Source organism: Fukomys damarensis, unplaced genomic scaffold (assembly GCF_012274545.1).
Source record: "Fukomys damarensis isolate Sample0158 unplaced genomic scaffold, DMR_v1.0_HiC HiC_scaffold_24, whole genome shotgun sequence".
NCBI classification, from domain to species: domain Eukaryota; kingdom Metazoa; phylum Chordata; class Mammalia; order Rodentia; family Bathyergidae; genus Fukomys; species Fukomys damarensis.
In genome coordinates, this window is record NW_022900936.1 from 55,709,791 (window position 1) to 55,723,860 (window position 14,070).

Below are 14,070 nucleotides of genomic sequence, written 5' to 3' on the forward strand. Positions count from 1 at the left end.
AGAGATAAAGTATGTGCTCTTAATCACTCTCCTGATTCTTGAAATGATTTCTCCTTAAATGTAGGCAACACAAAAACCTGTGAAATTCAATTCACTTAAATTTAAACATTTTAAAAATTTCTTCCCAAAAATAGAGGTCATCTTAGGACAACTTTAACTGATTTTGCTTAGTATTGTTAGCAATTTGGGAACTAGCAAGGCATTGTCTTTATCATTCTTCTGCCTCGGTTTAATGCTCACTCAAACCTCTACTCAGGTTGTTTAATTGGCTCTCTCATTTTTTTAAAGATGTGTAAACCTGGGGCAACCATTTTCCAGCCCCCCTTCTGTCTTGCTTAGACAGAAGCTATCTTTCTCTCAATAAATTTCTCCTACTCTTAACCTCCATTTTTCCTAGAATTCATTCTTCAATTTTAGAGAACATGAACTTGCATTTTGGATATCAAGGAGGTTTGGGAGTTGCAACTCTTCTGCCTATATCATTTTGAAGGTCTTCCACAGAGATTACTGGTCAGAGGCAAGAGTTTTCTTTCATAGGTTCTAACTTTGGTCTTTTTGCTTCACCTATTGCAACTTTTTGTATAATAGGCTCTGGCTATTTGTTTCATTGATTCTGGTTTTTGTTTCATTAATTCTGGCCTTTGTTTTGGTTTTTATTTAAAAAGTGTGAACACTATAGTTAGAGCAGTTTCATTCTTATTCGAGAGGCAAAAAAGGAACTATTCAAGCTCTTTGGTGCACAGAAAGAGTCAAAACAATGTCACACACTAAAATTAGAGGATACACATTATAAATTTCTAAGGTATATTATAGGCCAATCGTATGTTCTCTTTAGATGACATTCTACTAAAGGATAACAAATAAGAATTAAATAAGAATTTTCTTTATGTCATTTAATGTCTTGTGATCAGATGGTGGTGTTTGACTGAAAGACTATTCCATACTAAGATGAACATGTAAGTGACACAGATATGTCATCATGTTTGTCATGCTATAATGCTATAGCTGTTATTTGTTAACATTCTCCAGGGATTCAACTACTAAAACAACCATGGTTGGTAAGGAATAACAGCTCTCCAACTGTGCTTTATACTTACAAAATTGTAATAGTTCCAGCATGAGATAACCCATCTAAGGATCATAGATATACTCCGGAAAAGCTCCTGATCTTAATATCCTTTCTACATCTGAGATGGTCACCCTCTGCCCCTTCTGCACTGTCCTCCCCCTGAGAGATAACACAGTTCTCAAAAGTATTTGGCTCAAGGGCACTTCCCTCTTCTGTGGCTGCTGAATTTCAAGACAAAAACTTCCAGAATGGTGAGTTTCCCCTCCTTGGAATCCTTCTAGAGTTAAGCTGACCTTTATTTATTTCTGGGCTGTATAGAAATCTGGGCTAAATTTAATTCTGAAACTCGCAAAAAATTGATGTAACAGTTTAGTCCAAATTGATCTGTCTTTCAGCTCTCAATAAAAATTAGAGAATGGTAAGAACAGCTCACCTGGCTCTGGCCACTTCCCTACACTTCTAGTCTGCTACCACTGGGCAATATAAAATTGAAGGGACACCTCAGACTGGGCACAGGATAAAAGGGATAAACAGGTATATCTTCTTTCCCTTTGTTTCTTTTCAAAAATAACAAACAAACAAATGAACAAACAAAAACCTGTCCTAGGTAGACATCTGCAGCACAGCAGGTTGGAGCCTTGGCAGGTCTTCTTCCCTCACTGTTTGGAATTCATACTTAGCTCCAGAGAGGGTCACCTACTCTCTTCTACATGCAAACCTGGCCTGAGTGCAGTGCCCCCCAGAACTGGTTAAAGTTATCTTTAACAATCTGTCACTTTAGAGGGAACAGTTACATGTGGCTATCAATAATTGGTGATCAAAGCAATCATGAGAAGCCTATATAGCTGGGTCTTGTAATCAAATAAATTGTCATCCCAGGGCTTATCTTAAAAATGGCCTTTGTTTTACAGGTGTAGAAGATTTTTATTCTGATCCTTATTACATGAGATCTCTATTAATTGACCTACAAAGTCCTGACTAGTCTTATTTATAGTTACAAACCTACAAATTATAAAAGGATTAATATAATTCAACTTGGCCAAATACATCCAAGTGCACACTGGTTTATATACAAATCATCTTATGTGTGTGTCTGTCTGTTCAAATTTGTTACAACACGTACAGCTGTCTTGTTTGAACTCAATGATTTTTTTATGTCATTAAAGACATGCTTCCCCTAAGTTACCAGATGACCCAAATGATGTAAAAACTGGTTTTAAAAATACAGTACCTATTGTCTAGATTAAAAAGTCTCTAATCAATGACTCCTTCTGAAAGTTTCCAGCTATACCAGTAGCTGACCATGGTTATGGATCATTAGGAAAAAAACTATGGTTAAATCTACAAGAGCTCAGCTAGAGTTTTAAATTTCTTAGTGAAATTTGTACTTCAAATTGTCTTTTATCTTTTTACAGCTAAAACTAGAGAGACTTATGACAAAGTATCAGACTTATAGATAACCTCTATCAATGAATGAATCTAAGAGTGGGAAGGTTACAATCACTATTTCAATTTCTAAGTGTGACTTTTACTCCAACCTGCCCTTCCATTCTAGTGTGGTCATGCTTAGATTATGCATGCTCTAAATCTTAAAAGTTTTGTTTATTCTTGCCTAGAGGCTACCAAACTTCAAGCAGTCATACAAATGGAACCAAGGACAAATGTGTCAGACTTCTTGTATGGGGTTCACCAGATCGATCTTGAGTTTCTAGAGTCCCTTTTTTTAAGGTCAAGGAGAGCTCTAACCTCATGGTTAATCATCTTTCCCTGCCCTTGTCTTCAAATACCATCACAGTAAGTTTTTGAACATATGAATTTTGAGGGGACAGAAACATACAATCCATAGAAACATTTGACTTCTCTCTGGGAGTGTTGTGAATTAAACCTTAAAAAAACAGAAGATTCAAATGAGAACATAAAAAATGGTACACAGAATCTTGTATACCTTTTATCCATAGTCCTAAATAATAATATCTTGCAAACTACATAGTATAGCATCACAAGAAGGATATTGCCATTGATACAGTCCAGATTCAAAGTAGCTCTGTTGCAACAAGAATCCCTCCTGCTATCCCTGTATTACCACACTCACTTTATTCTACCCCAAACCTCTGAAAACCACCAATATGTCAAGAATGTTATTTAAATGCAATCGTATACATGTGTAACTTTTGGAGATTTATTTTCCAGTCAGGATAATTCTTTGGAAATTCAAAGATTATTAAAGGTGTCAATACTTTCATTTTTATTTCTGAGTAGTATTCTGTGATCATATTTGGGCATACTCAACCATTCACTTGTTGAGTAACTCCTAGGTTATTATGCTTTTTCGTCAAAAGTCAACCAGCTATTAACATTGATGTGCAGTTTTTCTCTGTAAACATAACTCTTTTCTGGTACAAATACCGAAGTGTGCACTTGTTTTATTGCATGGTAATTGCACAGTTTCATAGGAAGCTTTTAAGTTGTTTTCTGGTGTTGCTGTGCCATTTTACATTGCCACCTGCCATGTACAAGTGTCTTTATCAATGTTGGGTATTGGCACTGTATTTCACTTTTGCCCTTCTGATGAGTATGCAGTATATCACACTGAAGTTTTTATTTTCATTTGCCTGGTGGTTGTGATATTGACATTTTTCACATGTATGTATTTTGCTACCTGTATTCCTTCTTCAGTGAAATGTCTCCTCATGCTTACTGGCCATTTTCTAGTCAGACTTTTTGTTTAGTTTTGACTGTTAGATGTTGAGAGTTCTTTATAAACTCTAGACAATAATCCTTGGATAAATAATTTGTAAATATTGTCTCCCAATCTGTATCTTCTTTCTTCATTCCTTTATTTATTTTTTTTTCTCATTGTGTTTATTGGTAAGTTTTAGTATACAGTACAGTTACATTCATCATTGGGATCTTGTGCCTTTACATGACAGGTCTTGGTTCTCATTTTTTCTCTATAACCTTGCCCTCCCTTTACCCCCTCTTCCCTTCCCAATGTACAAAAATTTATTCCCATTTTTTCATTTTCTCATATTTGTTTTCTTTTCTGTTATTTCCTTTCCCTTACCCTTCCCACTTCCCCTACACCTTTCACCCATTTCTTCTTATTACATATTGTCAATTATACCATTAAGATCTTATTTACAATTATAATTTTTTACACCAGAGAAACTATTTGGTATTTTACACATATGTGACTTATTTATTTCACTTTCTTAACCTCAATGTGCATCCATTTTCCTATGTATGATTCTAATTTCTCATTCTTTATGGCTGAGTAGTATTCCATTTTATAGAAAAACCACATCTTCTTTATCCAGTCTCCAACTGATGGGCATATGGGCTGTTTCCAAGTTTTAGCTATTACAAACTGTGCTGCTATAAACATGGGTGCGCATATATCACTGTGGTATGATTCTTTTAATTCTTTTGGAAAGATACCCAGCAGAGGTATGGCTGGGTCAAATGGAACCTCTAATCATAGTTCTTTGAGGCATCTCCACATTGATTTCCATAGTGGTTGCACCAGTCTGCGCTCCCACCAATAATGGAGAAGGGTTCCTTTCTCCCCACATCCCTGCCAACACTTGTTATTGTGTGATTTCTCGATAGCAGCCATTCTTTGTGGGGTGAAGAGGAATCTCAGTGTTGTTTTCATCAGCATCTCTCAAATGACCAGCGATGTGGAACATTTTTTCATATATTTACTTGCTGCTTTTACTTCTTTATCTGAGAAATGTCTTTCATTTCAGATGCCCATTTTTGAATCAGGTCTTTATGTTTGGGGGGACTGATAAGAGTCCTTTGTCTGAGGGGCAGCTGGTAAAATTTTTTCCCACATTGTAGGCTGTCTCTTAATTCTGTTGGTTTCTTTTGCAGTGCAGAAGCTTTTTAATAAGATGAGATCCCAGTTGTTAATTCTTTCTTCTAGTTCCCGTGCTATTGAAGATTTGTTCATAAAAGCTTTTCCTATGCCGATGACTTCAAGAATTCTGCCTAACTTATCTTCCAGCAAATTTAGTGACTTTTTAAATGTTTGGATCTTTAATCCACTTGGATTTTAGTTTGGTGCATGGTGGAAGATAAGGGTCTAGTTTTGATCTTTGGCAGGTTGAAATCCAGTTTTTCCAACACCATTTATTAAAGAGGTTATCTTGCCTCCAGTGAGGTTGGTTGGTTCTTTTGTAAAAGATGAGGTAGCTGAGTACATGTGGAGTTGTTTTTCTATCTTCCAATCTATTCCACTGATCCTCAGGTCTGTTTCTTTGCCAGTGCCATGCTGTTTTTATCACAGTGGCTTTGTAATATAGTTTCAAATTTGGAATTGTTATACCTGCTGCCATGTGTCTGTGCCTAGGATGGCTTTTGCTATTCTAGGTCTCTTCTGGTTCCAAATGATTTTTGGATTATTTTTTCTAGTTCTGTGAAATATAGTGTTGGAATTTCTATTGGCATTGCATTGACTCTGTATAGCAGTTTTGGTAGTATGGCCATTTTCACTATACTGATGCTTCCTACCCAGGAGCAGGGAATATCTTTCCACTTTCTTATATCCTCTTCAATCTCTTTTTCAATCTTTCAATCTCTTTTTTCAATCTCTAGTTTTCAGTATAGAGGTCTTTTGCTTCCTTCGTTAGATTGATTTCTAGATATTTCATTTTTTTGGATGCTATTGTGAAGGAAATTGTTTCCCTAATTTCTCTCTTAGTAAGTCTGTTATTTGTGTACAAGAAGGCTATTGATTTTTGAGTGTTGAGCTTGTATCCAGCTACTCTGTTAAGTGTGTCAGTTAAGTCTAGCAATCTTTTGGTGGAATTTTCTGGGTCTTCAATGTAGAGTATCATATCATCAGCAAATAATGACAGTTTAACTTCTTCCTTTCCTATATTTATTGATTTAATTTCTCAGAAGGTAGAAGGTGGAGGTCTGGGACAACATGCAAAGATCCTTTCTTCATTCCTTTTGCAAGTGTTTTAGCAGAGCCAAAGTTTTTAATTTTAATGAGTTCAATTTCATTTATTTTTGCCTTTGGTATAAAGTCTAAGACCTCTTTGCCTACCTGCAGATCCTGAAGTTTGGCAGGTTTTTGTTTTGTCCCCCCACCGATGTGTTACTATGATGAAATGCATAATGCTGGGTAATTTATTTTTTTAAAAAGCTTATTTTTGACTCATTACTCTGATCAAATATTGATAGCCCTCAGATTTAGGTGGTATAGGATATTATGTGACAAAAGATGGGAATTGTTAATGTGTACTTGTCTGACCTTCATCATTCAATCATGGGTTTCCATCTTGACAACATTACCCAATCCTAATTTCCACTTTTGAATACCATAATCAAATTAACATTCTACCCTCATTGCTTCAAAATGAAGATTAAATTTCAATACATGAACCATTTGTGGACAAATTCATACTATATCCAACCACAATACAAGGAAATTCTCATAAAAGTTTTGGAGGGTTCCTTAGCAGAAACCTTGCAGACCACAACAGGATAGAGCAATATAGTTAAAATAGTAACAAAAAATCTGCCAGCCAATACTACCATAACCAATAACACTATACTTTCAAAATGATATAGAAATCAAAGCCTCCCCAGATAAATGAAAATGAAGATATTATCACAAGGTGCTTTGTAAGAAATTCTAAAGACTCTATCAAATTGAAATAAAAGGTTGTTAGACAGAAACATGAAAACATACAAAAATACAAATTACTATGGAAACAGCAAAGAAAATACTGATAGATGATATACAAACGCTAACATCTAAGCTAAGGAATCAAAGCATGTCACTGTAGAAAACCAATGAAACACAAAGACAGCAAGAGAGAAAAGAACTAGAAGATACACAGAAAAACAACAAACTGACAATAAAAAGTTATCATCAGTAATTACTTTGAATGTAAATGGATTAAGCTACTTATTCAAAGATACAGGTGAATGGATGAACAAAACTAGTTTACATGCTGTCTACAACAGATTCACTTTATTTCAGAGATGCAAATAGGCTAAAAATGAAAGGACAGAAAAAGATTTTGATACAAATATCAATCAAAAGATGGACTAGTGATATTTACTTGTTACATTTAAACTCTCTCTCTCTCTCTCTCTCTCTCTATATATATATATATATATATATATAAGAAAATAGTATGTTTTTACAACAGATGGTGTTAACCTCCTGTGGGAACACTAGAGGATGTCGTGTATCACAGAAAACCCACTACACTTGAAAATGCATATGCAGAAATCTCAGTGACCAAGGTTACCCAAGCAGCTGTATGTCATATTAATAAATGTCTGGAAACTAATGGCCTCCACTTCGAGCACCTCTTATAATTGTAGAGGCCAAAGGTAACTTGTATTAATCTCATTATGGCTCAATAAATTTAGTTTTAAAGTATTTATACATTTTTTTCTTTTCCTGAAGTGTATATTTTTCCATGATATATATATATATTATATTTTAATTTATATTTAACATTATAAATTCCAAATATGTGAAGCAAACATCAATAGAATTAAAGGCAGAAATAAACAACACCACAATAATAGCAGGAGACTTCAATAACTCACTGTCAATAATGATTAGAAAAACCGGAAAGAAGATCAATAAGGAAATAGAATTTGAGCAAATTATAAACCAAATGGACTTAATAGTCATGTCTAGTGATCAACAGAAAATACATATCCTTCCCAAGTGCACATGAAATGTTCTCTAGATAGACCAAGTGTTAGGCCACAATAAAGTCTTAGCAAATTTAAAAAGATGAAAAAAATATCAGGTATATTTTTTAAGCACATTGAAATTAGAAATAAATAAGAAAATATTTTTGGAAGAAAACTAAAAATTTCAGAAATATCAGAAATATATGCCAAGTAAACATAAAGAACCCATTAGCTGAAAAATAAATCACGTAAGAAATTAGAAAATGAAAAAAACACAACATACAAAAATCATACAATATAGTAAAAGCTGCACTAACAGATAAGTTTACAATGGTGTCTTTATAAAAATATCTAAAATCAATAATCTAACTTTACATTAAAAAATCTGAAAGAAGAAGAATAAAGTAAGTCTAGTTTTACCAGAAAAAAAAATAAAGAATACAGAAGAGATACATTAAAGTTGAAAAACAAAAGGAAAAATTAACAAAGCTAATATTTTTAAAAAGATGAACAAAATTGAAATATCCTTAGTCAGCCTATGGGAAAAAAAGAGAAAAATCAAATAAGTAAAACGTCAACTGAATAAGGAGAATTACAATTGATTCTACAAGCATAAAAAGAAAAGAGACTATTGTGAACAATTCCATATAACAAATTGCATTACCTAGAAACAAGAGTAAATTTCTAGAAACAGACAAACTACTAAGATGGAATCTTAAAGAAATAACAGACCTATCACCAATAGAGAGATTGTACTAGTAATCAGAAATCTCCTAATAAAACATTCAAGACAAATATGACATGGTTTCTTTGGGAAATTCTGCCAAACATTTAAAGAGTGACTAATGCTAATTTCTCAAATACTTCCAAAAAACTGGAAAGGAGAATACTTCCAAGGTCGTTTTATAAAACCCAAATTGTCCTAATTCTGATTCCAATGATATATCAAGATACTACTAGAAAATAAAGTTATTCTTATGAATATTGATGAAAAAATTTCCACAAAAATACTATCAAAACAAATTCTACACACTATAGTCAATTGGGATATATTCCCAGAGTGCAAGCAGTGATGGCAGCAAAAGCTATAGTAGCAAGCAACAGCAGCAGCTCTCTTTCTGTCCTTAGGGTGGGTAGAACTCATGCCAAGGGTTAGGCCCCCTTAAGTACAGCATCACAGCCTTAATCACAGAATCACACACTTAATCCCAGCATCACATACTCTAGATCCAGCCACCTCTGAAATACCCCATCTATGACCACATGAGGCTTTGGGGGGACATCTACCCACAGCCATACAAAAAAATCAGTTAGTCATATTTGTGTGTATATTTCTGGGATCTCTATTATGTTCCACTGATTCATGTGTCTGTTTCTCTGCCAAAACCACACACACTGTCTTGAGTGCTTAGGTTACATAGGAAGCCTTAAAATAGGGTACAGTGACCCTAATATAGGGTAGGTGACCCTACTTGAGCATTTATTAGTTGGCTCTTCACTGCAGGTGCAAAATACCTGATGTTCACAACTCAAAGGAGAAAAGATATATTTTGGCTCACAGTTTCAGAGGTTTCAATCCATGGTTGGGCGGCTCCAAGAAGGTCATGGAAAGAAAAATTCACAGTGCCCAAAACAATAGATTGTTGACTAATTCAATATCTTTCTCAACTCTGTGATCACTCAGATGTTGTTGAAGTTTCATCTTGCACATTAGTCTTAATTTAAAAATACATTTTCAAGGAAAGAATGTAGCATTAAAATGAGCAACTTTATGATCCATTTCATTTTGTTCATTTGCAGTCTGGCTAACAATCCATTTTAAATAGCAATTTGTTGTAGAACTACTGTCTGCTCATGTAAATGAGAAGGTACACTCATCTTTATTCTTCATTGTGATTAACTTTTATTTATTTTTGAAAGCTTCTTGAATTTCAGCTCATTGTTCAACTGGGAATCATATCTGTTCTATTCAGAGCATCTATTTTAATTTCCAAATTTTAAACAGACATTATTTTTGTGATTCATTTCCCTTTGCCTTTTTGCTTTGATTTTACTGAATGTAATTTATGCTATGTTTTCTCTGTGCCTACTAAAAATTACTTTAACTATGAGCTTCTTGTCTTTCCTTTCTCCCTCTTGCTCCTACTCTAATTCCACTAGAAAAATCCTCTTTGGGTATAAAAAAATGGGACTTCTATGGAATACATTTTTGCTATTTAATGATTTTGGTGCAAACATCATAGCTTGAGGCTTCAGTGCAAGTCCATTTTACACACTCCCACAATGAACTATTGCAAACCAAATGGAATTACCAACAGATCATAGGAATATAAAATGATGAGAGCATTCTAGTCCATGCAATGCAACATATGTCAAAATCGACTCACTGAAAATCTGCAGAGGAACTTGGAAATTAGTATTTGCTACTTGGTGCAACTCAAGGTACTAATTTACTTTTGGAAAATACCATGAATTCTATTTCAGATCAGTGGCTGTCATGTGTCACCCATATGTTCTCTTCACAGCTATCTTAGCCTGCTCTGTCTTTCATTTGCCCTCATTGTCTCTCAACCCGATTTAATCTAACCTCTGCTACACATCCAAATGTGAAAGATATGTGAGGAGGAGTCTCCAAATAGACTTCCAAAAACTCTGTGATCTGCTCTGAAGTAAGGATTTCTTAGGTCAATCTGAGCTCCTGGTTATTTGGAATATGCAAAGAAGAGATTGTAGCATATTGAACCAACCCCTTACCATGAAACCAGTCTACTCTAGCCATGATCTATAGCACTAAGTGCACGCTGTCAGCAATATAAGGTGACTGACGTCATGGCTAATTTCTTCTAACCAGATACCTGTCCTTTTTTTGTACATATGAATGTATAAAGCAATGTGTATTATTTAAATTAGTCTGTATAAAATGTAATCTAGGTGGAAGGATTTGTGTGTGTGTGTGTGTGTGTGTTGCTGGAGATTGAACCTAGGGCATTCACAGAGCTACATCTCTAGGTGGAAGGATTTGTGTGTGTGTGTGTGTGTGTGTTGCTGGAGATTGAACCTAGGGCCTTCACACTGAGCTACATCCCAAAATTTTTGATTTTGAAACAGTGTCTAGATAAGTCATGAAGTCACCAGAGCTGGGCTGAAATTTGCAAATCTTCTGTCCCAGCCTTCCAAAGTATTGGGATTATAGGCATGTGCCACCCTGCACAGCTGCTGGGAGGAATTTAGGTGCTAATGCTACTTAAACCTAACTTTCATACTGCTTAAGTTCCCTACAATCTCATATTTTAGCTTAGATACTGTACCTGTATACATGGAATATGTATTCATTCCTCTTCAGGAAGGCTATCTCATTATTAAAGAAGAGACCCAATGAAATCAGACCTAGTAAAGATGGGAGAGTGTTGTAAGGATACAGAATTTGCATAGGGAACCCAAGGACTGGAACCACTACAACTAGGGTTTGTGGAAACAAAGGTAATCAGTTAAAGTTGCTGTCTCCATTATTCAGGGTCTGACAGTGTATTTCTATGCATTCATTGCCTCTATTCCTCCCTTCTTTTTTTTGCTTTCTTTATTTTTCTCTTCTCTATTTGTGTTACTGGCGATAGCACCCAGCACCTTCCTATGTACCCACATCTCCATTTGTTTTTTATTTTTTACTCTGATATGGTTTCCCTAAATTGCCTATGTGGAATGAAAACTTGTGACCCTTCGACTTCAGTCACCCACATGTTCAGATTGCAGTACTGTACCTTGGTGTCTGGCTCGTCTTTTCTTTATTAATTTTATTTCATTTATAAGCTTCCCGGTTTCTGCTTTCCCATTTAACTTGCTAAGACATTTTCCAGTCTTCACTCTTTTCGTAGTCTAACATTCATACAGTCTAATAAAAAGTATTGTGTTTTACCTAAATCCCAAGAGAGAGAATCTTAGGGGACCAAGTTCTCTATTCAACCCCAAAGAAATGGGTCATTGATTGCTTGCCCTTAGTTAGGGGATCCTTCCAAATTCTAACATGTCATAGGTTGGCATAGGGTGAGGGCATCAAGTGCATATACCACTGACGCTTGAGAAATTGTGGGAATGGTAGGCTCACAAAGCACATGGATTATGTACCCGCCTAAGTAGACAAGTAGAAAAGTGTTAAGTTACTAGAGAAAAAAATATGGTAAGTAATCCTAGTGGTACCCTCCCGAGGCAATAGTGCTATTCCTGTTTTGAAACAGTGTAAGTGCACTATCCCTCATTGTGAGAAAAGGAAAATTTTGACCCATGGAATGATTAAAATTTCAGTGTAACTGGGGCTTGAAATGGATATTTTCTACTTTTTATGTACATTCTGCATACATACAAGCAAAACAAAGAATGGTAACCAGAAACTGAAACAGAAATAAATCTTATAGAACTCCGTATTGAAGAATATTCTTCCATTTAAATTGCTTTAAAAGTCTGATAGGCTGTCTTGTTTGATAGCAAGTTACCTGTCTCTGGAGTCTTGCAGTTACATTGTGACACTGAAGGAATATCTTCTAATTTTAAGATCCCAATTTCTGTATCTTGGAGCTTATTGTTTTTGCAAAAACAAGTGGATTATTGATAATGATTTGAGGTCTAGCATACATATTGCTTAAGTTAAAGTTGTGGTTTTTTTTCCGTGCCAGTTTCCAGTATAGTGAATAAACTAAATAACTCTTGAACAGGACAGGTCATTCTGACTATGGTACCAAACTAATTGTTAACATCTTCTAATAAATTGTAGAGAGTCTTACCTATATTTTAGTTAGCAAAACAAATCAAAACAAAGAAAACCTCCATCTCATGTCCATATCAAAACCTCAGCACTGTTATCAATTAATAGTACAGAAAATAAAGATTGTAGCTATGTTTGAAAGAGTCTAATCCTAAATAGGCTCCTATTAAGTGCCTAGCTCAGTACAGCAGGTGAATTATGGTTAAAAGAGATGAGCTCCCATCTGTCTTTGTCGATATAGTTCTTTAAACGCTATCCTTGTATAAAGGAAGGTTACCAGGATGCTGCATGCCAAGAATGACTATCTTCCGTACAGCTGCTTTCATGTCAAAATTTTATTTGGTATTGTGGATTTGTGGCAAGGAAATTTTGATTCAAAGAAGGAATCTTTTGGTAACATCTACAACAGTTATCTTTTTCATGGTGTCCACATTATTTCATGCTGTTTTTAAAAAATGTAAAATGGAAAGTCATTGTTAAAGAATTTGGTACCATGGAAAAGATTCTGCAGATAAAATTGTGGGTTTCTTTTTAACTGGAGGTAAAATCAATGAGTAATTGCAGAAATGGTCTCATTTTGGGTATGGTAAAATTATTTTTTTCTTCCCTAGTTTTTAAAGAGATGTTAAACTTTTTAAATATTCCTTTGGAACACTAAACATTGATAAACTATTAAGGTACAAAGGTGCATATATAGCCCACAAAATATTTATTTTCTCACCAATTATGAAAATATTCTTGTAGTCAATCAGTGTTTATATAAGAATTACCTAATTTTTGGTATATATAAATTTTTAACAAAGCAATACACAATAACAAATACAATTGTTATATGTAGATTTTCTGCATAAAATATTTTAATTATTGACAAAGTATCTAACAGTACTATTTTGACAATTTCTTCCAATTTCACAATATTTATTCTACATTTTGATCCTTATTTACACTTTCAGTTTCTCATACCAAAGAGACAATGTGGTATTTATATATGTGTGTCCAATTTATTTCACTTATGAGTATGTTCTCAAGGTGCGTCCATTTACCAAGAAATGTCTCAACTTTATCCTTCTTTATGTCTGAATAGTAATCCCTTATATAACCCAAACCACATCTTTTTTTTTTATCCATTCAAGAGTTGATGGGCATTTGGGCTGTTTAGTTATTAATTTTTTGGTACATTTTAGGTGTACACTTTAATGACATTCATCATTGGGAATTTTCACCTTTATGTAATCTATTTTGGTTCTTATTATTCCTCCCCTGCCCTCCCTTTAACCCCTCCACCCCTCCCTGTTTACAAAGACTTTGTTTCCATTTTTTTCATATTAATTCCAGTCCTTATTTCCTTTCTCCTACCCTTCCCATTTTCCATTCCTCTTTGTCCCTTTTTCTCCTCTTTCACAATATTATACCTTTTAATCCTTACTTACATTTTCAGTTTCTCACTACAGTGAAACTATTATTTACACATGTGTCCTATTTATTTCACTTAAGATATTGCCCCAATGTGCATCCATTTAGCTATAGATGTCTCTAATTTCTTGTTCTTTATGGTTGAGTACTACTTTTATAT